The following is a 7,551-nucleotide window of genomic DNA, read 5'->3' as shown; positions in this document are numbered from 1 at the left end:
ACAAAGCTATTGTTTCCATCGATCTATCCCAGAGTTCATACTAGAATAACGCCAAAGAAAATTCATATTCATAATACTCAATCCACACAAAGAACTATAAAGAGACCCCAAAGTTTCTGCCGTAGAAAAGATGATAAAAACATGCATCAACCCCTATGCATAGATTACCCCAATATCACTACGGGAATCCGCGAGTTGAATGCCATAACATATATCAAGTGAATCAATAAGATACCCCAATTGTCACCTCAAGTATTCATACTGCAAGGCATATATCATGTGTTCTCATCTCTGAATATTCAATCCGACAAGACAAAACTTCAAAGGGTAAAGATTCAATTCATCACGACAAGAGTATAGAGGGGAGAAACATCATATGATCCGACTATATTAACAAAGCCCATGATATAGATCATGAGAGAGAGAGAGATTAATCACATAGCTACTGGTACAAACCCTCAGCCCCGAGGGTGGACTACTCCCTCCTCATCATGGTGGTCGCCGGGGTGATGAAGATGGCCACCGAAGATGATTCCCCCCTCCAGCAGGGTGCCGGAATGGGTCTAGATTGGTTTTCGGTTGCTACAGAGCCCTGCGGCGATGAAACTTCTGATCTAGGTTGACCCCGAAGGGTTTTGGAATATTTGGGAATTTATAGTCCAAAGAAGGGGTGTGGGAGGCGACTGAGGTGGGCACAACCCACCTAGGCGCGCCAGGGGGCCCTGGCATGCCCTGGTGGGTTGTGCCCCTCTCGAGGCGCCCCCCAGGTGTAGCTCTGGCCCATTGGGTTCCTCCTGGTCCATAAAAAATCCACAAAATGTTTTTCTGTGTTTGGACTCCGTTTAATATTAATTTTCTGTGATGTAAAAAACAAGCAAAAAACAGTAACTGGCACTGGGCACTAGGTCAATAGGTTAGTCCCAAAAATGATATAAAAGTTGTTATAAAATGATTGTAAAACACCCAAGAATGATAAAATAATAGCATGCATACTTCATAAATTATAGATACATTGGAGACGTATCAGGCACATCCTCACAAATACCGATAGGTATGGCCATTGATCTATCAGTAGGAGTGAGCTTATTCAAATCAAGTCTTCTATATAAAGAGAAAGTCATAACACTAACACCAGCTCCTAAATCACACAAAACAGTTTTCACATAATTCTTTTTGATGGAGCAAGGTATAGTTGGTATTCCCGGATCTCCAAGTTTTTTAGGTACTCCATCTTTAAAAGTATAATTAGCAAGCATAGTGGAGATTTTAGCTTCCGGTTTTTTTCTCTTATTAGTGATGATGTCTTTCATATACTTTTCATAAGGAGGCATCTTCAAGATATCAGTCAAGCGAGTACGCAAAAATACTGGCCTCAGCAATTCAGCAAAGCATTCAAATTCTTCATCATCTTTCTTTTTAGTTGACTTGGGTGGAAAAGGCATAGGTTTTTGAACCCATGGTTCTCTTTCTTTACCGTGTTTTCTAGCAATGAAGTCTCTTTTGTCATATCTTTTATTCTTAGGTTGTGGGTTATCAAGATCAATAGGTGGTTCTATCTCAACATCATTGTCTGGTTCTTTTTCATTGTTTGGTTGAGAGTCTTCATGAACCTCATCATTATCTATTTCATTATCACTAGGTGAGTGTTCATTACCTGATTGAGTTTCAGCATCAAAGATAGAAGTTTCATTATCATTATCAGGAGGTTTTTCTATTTCAGGTTCACTAGAAGCATGCAAAGTCCTATCATTTTTCTTCTTCTTTTTCTTTCTAGAAGGACTAGGTGCATCAGTGTTAACTCTTTGTGCATCCTGTTCTATTCTTTTAGGGTGTCCCTTAGGATAAAGTGGTTCCTGAGTCATTTTACCTCCTCTAGTTACAACTCTAACATCAAAGTCATGTATATTATGATTCATTTCATCAAGCAATTCTCTTTGAGATTTAGCAACTTGTTCTAATTGAGTTTGAACCATAGAAGCATGTTTTCTGACACCTCTAACATCATTTGAGATTCTAAATAACAAGTCACTCAAGCGAGCAATCATATCATAATTGTATTTCAATTGTTTCATAACATTTGCATTGAAGTGATCTTGTTTTCTAAAGTAGTTTTCAAACTCATAAAGGCATTGACTAGGATGCATATTGTGAGGATTGTCATTATCACTAAACTTCATTAGAGAATTTACCTCTACCACCTTAGGCAGTGGTGGTGTATTAAGCCCATGTATTTCTTCAATAGGAGGTACATTTTTAACATCCTCGGCTTTAATACCTTTTTCCTTCATAGATTTCTTTGCCTCTTGCATATCTTCAAGACTGAGATATAATATACCCCTCTTCTTCAAAGTGGGTTTAGCCGGTGGTTCAAGAAGAGTCGAATCATCATAGCTTTTCAATATGTTATTCAATAATTCCTCAGCTTTCCCAACAACTCATTCCCTGAAAACACAACGAGCACAACTATCTAGGAAATCCCTAGAAGCATCGATTAGTCCATTATAGAAGATATCAAGTATTTCATTTTTCTTAAGAGGATGATCAAGCAAAGCATTAAGTGATTGGCAAAGCCTCCCCCAAGCTTGTGGGAGGCTCTCTTCTTTAGTTTGCACAAAGTTAAATATTTCCTGTAAGGCAGCTTGTTTCTTATGAGCAGGGAAATATTTTTTAGAGAAGTAATAAATCATATCTTGGGGACTACGCACACAACCAAGAGCAAGAGTATTGTACCAAGCTTTAGCATCACCCTTTAATGAGAAAGGAAATAATTTGAGAATAAAGTAGTAGCGAGTTTTCTCATCATGAGTAAAAAGGCTGGATATGTCATTCAACTTAGTAAGATGTGCCACAACAGTTTCAGCTTCATAACCATGGAAAGGATTAGATTCAACCAAAGTAATTAACTCAGGGTCGACAGAGAATTCATAATCCTTATCATCAATAAAGATAGGTGAAGTAGCAAACTTAGGATCACATTTCATTCTAGCATTCAGAGATTTTTCTTTATACTTGACTAATAATTTCTCTAAATCATCTCTATCTCTGCAAGCAAGAATATCTCTAGTTGTCTCCTCAGTCATAAAATAACCTTCTGGTACCTTAGGCATTCATATCTAGGAAGGCTAGTTCTAGCAGGTGTTTCAGGAGATTTAGTTTCAAGCTCATCATCAGATTCAACAACATCATGTTGTATTACTCTAGCAATTTGTTTATCAAGAAATTCACCAAGTGGCACATCATCATTAAGCAAGGTACTAGCATCATCACACTACTAGGGAAAAGCTTATAGGCAGACGCTTACTAGTAGCGCGGGTTTATACCCCTCGCTACTGCTATTTACTAGTAGTGCGGGTTTATAACCCTCGCTACTACTAAGTTGATAGTAGTAGCGCGGGTTTATAACCCTCGCTACTACTAAGTGGTCTCTACCGTGCCCCTGGGACAATGCCATACTAGTAGCGAGGGGTATAAACCCGCGCTACTACTAAGTTGAGTAGTAGAGCGGGTTTATACCCCTCGCTACTACTAAGTACAGGGTTTTTTAACATCCCTGAAATACCCATCTCCTCCCCCAAATCCCTCCTCTCTCCCTCCACTCTCTCCCCTCTCTCTCTCCATAAGCTCTCACATTGTCCTCTTGCCCATGCGCTCCTCCTCCTCCATGGCGTCAAAAGAGGCCGCCACCTCGCGCAACCGATGTCTAGGAGCTCCCAGGTCTTCCACCGGCGTCTAGGAGGCCGCCGCCTCACGCAACCACGCCAGAACACCTCACCACCGGTGACCAGCCCCGCTGCTCCCTCCATCTCCTTCCTCTCTCCCTCGGTTTTCTTTTTCACTCTCTCCCTCTAGTTTGATTCACCCTCCCATGTGAAGGAAATATTCCCTAGAGGCAATAACAAAGTTATTATTTATTTTCTTATATCATGATAAATGTTTATTATTCATGCTAGAATTGTATTAATCAGAAACTTAGTACATGTGTGAATACATAGACAAACATAGTGTCACTAGTATGCCTCTACTTGACTAGCTCGTTGAATCAAAGATGGTTAAGTTTCCTAGCCATACACATGAGTTGTCATTTGATTAACGGGATCACATCATTAGAGAATGATGTGATTGACTTGACCCATTCCGTTAGCTTAGCACGTTGATCGTTTTAGTTTACTGCTATTGCTTTCTTCATGACTTATACATGTTCCTATGACTATGAGATTATGCAACTCCCGATTACCGGAGGAACACTTTGTGTGCTACCAAACATCACAATGTAACTAGGTGATTATAAAGGTGCTCTACAGGTGTCTCCGATGGTACTTGCTGAGTTGGCATAGATCGAGATTAGGATTTGTAACTCCGATTGTCGGAGAGGTATCTCTGGGCCCTCTCAGTAATGCACATCACTATAAGCCTTGCAAGCATTGTAACTAATGAGTTGGTTGCGAGATGATGTATTACAGAACGAGTAAAGAGACTTGCCGGTAACGAGATTGAACTAGGTATTGAGATACCGACGATCGAATCTCGGGCAAGTAACATACCGATGACAAAGGGAACAACGTATGTTGTTATGCGGTTTGACCGATAAAGATCTTCGTAGAATATGTAGGAACCAATATGAGCATCCAGGTTCCGCTATTGGTTATTGACTGGAGACGTGTCTCGGTCATGTCTACATAGTTCTCGAACCCGTAGGGTCCACACGCTTAAAGTTCTGTGACGATCGGTATTATGAGTTTTTGTGTTTTGATGTACCGAAGGTAGTTCGGAGTCGCGGATATGATCACAGACATGACGAGGAGTCTCAAAATGGTCGAGACATAAAGATCGATATATTGGACGACTATGTTCGGACACCGGAAGTGTTTCGGGAGGTTTCGGACATATACCGGAGTACCGGGGGGTTACCGGAACCCCCCGGGGAGTATATTGGGCCTAATGGGCCTTAGTGGGAGAAGAGGAGGGGCGGCCAGGGCAGCCGCGCGCCCCCTCCCCCTCTAGTCTGAATTGGACAAGGAGGGGGGCGGCGCCCCCTTTCCTTCTCTTCTTCTCTCCCTTCCTCTCCTACTCCTACTCCTACTTGGAAGGGGGGAGTCCTACTCCCGGTGGGAGTAGGACTCCTCATTGGAGCGCGCCATAGGAGGCCGGCCCCCTCCCCCTCCTCGACTCCTTTATATATGGGGAGGGAGCACCCCTTGGAGACACAATAATTGATCATTGATCTTTTAGCCGTGTGCGATGCCCCCCTCCACCATAATCCACCTCGGTCATACCGTAGCGGTGCTTAGGCAAAGCCCTGCGTCAGTAACTTCATCAACACCGTCACCACGCCGTCGTGCTGACGAAGCTCTTCCCGGAAGCTCTACTGGATCGTGAGATCGTGAGACGTCACCGAGCTGAACGTGTGCTAAACGCGGAGGTGTCGTACGTTCGATACTGAGGATCGATTGATCGTGAAGACGTACGACTACATCAACCATGTTGTCATAACGCTTCCGCTAACGGTCTATGAGGGTACGTAGACGGCACTCTCCCCTCTCATTGCTATGCATCACCATGATCTTGCGTGTGCGTAGGATTTTTTTTGAAATTACTATGTTCCCCAACAGTGGCATCCGAGCCAGGTTTATGCATAGATGTTATATGCACGAGTAGAACACAAGTAAGTTGTGGGTGATACAAGTCATACTGCTTACCAGCATGTCGTACTTTGGTTCAGCGGTACTGTTGGATGAAGCGGTCTGGACCGACATTACTTACGCGGGACTGGTTCTACCGACGTGCTTTGCACACAGGTGGCTGGCGGGTGTCAATTTCTCCAACTTTAGTTGAACTGAGTGTGACTGCGCCCGGTCCTTGTTGAAGGTTAAAACAACACTAACTTGGTGAACTATCATTGTGGTTTTGATGCGTAGGTAAGAACGGTTCTTGCTCAGCCCGTAGCAGCCACATAAAACTTGCAACAACAAAGTAGAGGACGTCTAACTTGTTTTTGCAGGGCATGTTGTGATGTGATATGGTCAAGGCATGATGCTATATTTTATTGTACGAGATGATCATGTTTTGTAATGGAGTTATCGGCAACTGGCAGGAGCGCTTTATTGTATGAAATGCAATCGCCATGTAATTGCTTTACTTTATCACCAAGCGGTAGCGATAGTCATAGAAGCAATAGTTGGCGAGATGACAACGATGTTACGATGGAGATCAAGGTGTCACGCCAGTGATGATGGTGATCATGACGGTGCTTTGGAGATGGAGATCAAAGGCACAAGATGATGATGGCCATATCATATCACTTATATTGATTACATGTGATGTTTATCATTTATGCATCTTATTCTGCTTTGATTGACGGTAGCACTATAAGACGATCTCTCACTAAAAATTTCAAGGTACAAGTGTTCTCCCTGAGTATGCACCGTTGCAAAAGATCGTCGTGCCGAGACACCACGTGATGATCGGGTGTGATAAGCTCAACGTTCTTATACAACGGGTGCAAGCTAGTTTTGCACATGCATAATACTCGGGCTAAACTTGACGAGCCTAGCATATGCAGATATGGCCTCGGAACACTGAGACCGAAAGGTCTAGCATGAATCATATAGTAGATATGATCAACATAGTGATGTTCACCATTGAAAACTACTCCATTTCACATGATGATCGGTTATGGTTTAGTTGATTTGGATCACGTGATCACTTAGATGATTAGAGAGATGTCTATCTAAGTTGGAGTTCATAAAGTAATATGATTAATTGAACTTAAATTTATCATGAACTTAGTACCTGATAGTATTTTGCTTGTCTATGTTGTTGTAGATAGATGGCCCGTGCTGTTGTTCCGTTGAATTTTAATGTGTTCCTTAAGAAAACTAAGTTCAAAGATGTTAGTAGCAATGATGTGGATTGGATCCGTGATCTGAGGATTATCCTCATTGCTGCACAGAAGAATTATGTCCTTGATGCACCGCTAGGTGACAGACCGATTGCAGGAGCAGATGCAGACGTTATAAACGTTTGGCGAGCTCGATATGATGACTACTTGATAGTTTAGTGCACCATGCTTTACGGCTTAGAATCGGGGCTTCAAAGACATTTTGAACGCCATGGAGCATATGAGATGTTCCAAGAGTTGAAATTAGTATTTCAGACTCATGCCCATGTCGAAAGGTATGAGACCTTTGACAAGCACTTTGCCTACAAGATGGAGGAGAATAGCTCAGCTAGTGAGCATGTGCTCAGAATTTCTGAGTACTACAATCACTTGAATCAAGTGGGAGTTAATCTTCCAGATAAGATAGTGATTGACAGAGTTCTCTAGTCACTATCACCAAGTTACTGGAACTTCGTGATGAACTATAATATGCAAGGGATAACGGAAATGATTCCCAAGCTCTTCGTGATGCTGAAATCGACGAAGGTAGAAATCAAGAAAAGCATCAAGTGTTGATGGTTGACAAGACCACTAGTTTGAAGAAAAGGGCAAAGGGAAGAAGGGGAACTTCAAGAAGAACGGCAAGCAAGTTGCTGCTCAAGTGAAGAAGCCCA

Source organism: Triticum aestivum, chromosome 1A (assembly GCF_018294505.1).
Source record: "Triticum aestivum cultivar Chinese Spring chromosome 1A, IWGSC CS RefSeq v2.1, whole genome shotgun sequence".
NCBI lineage: Eukaryota > Viridiplantae > Streptophyta > Magnoliopsida > Poales > Poaceae > Triticum > Triticum aestivum.
Note: the sequence above shows the minus strand (reverse complement) of the source record.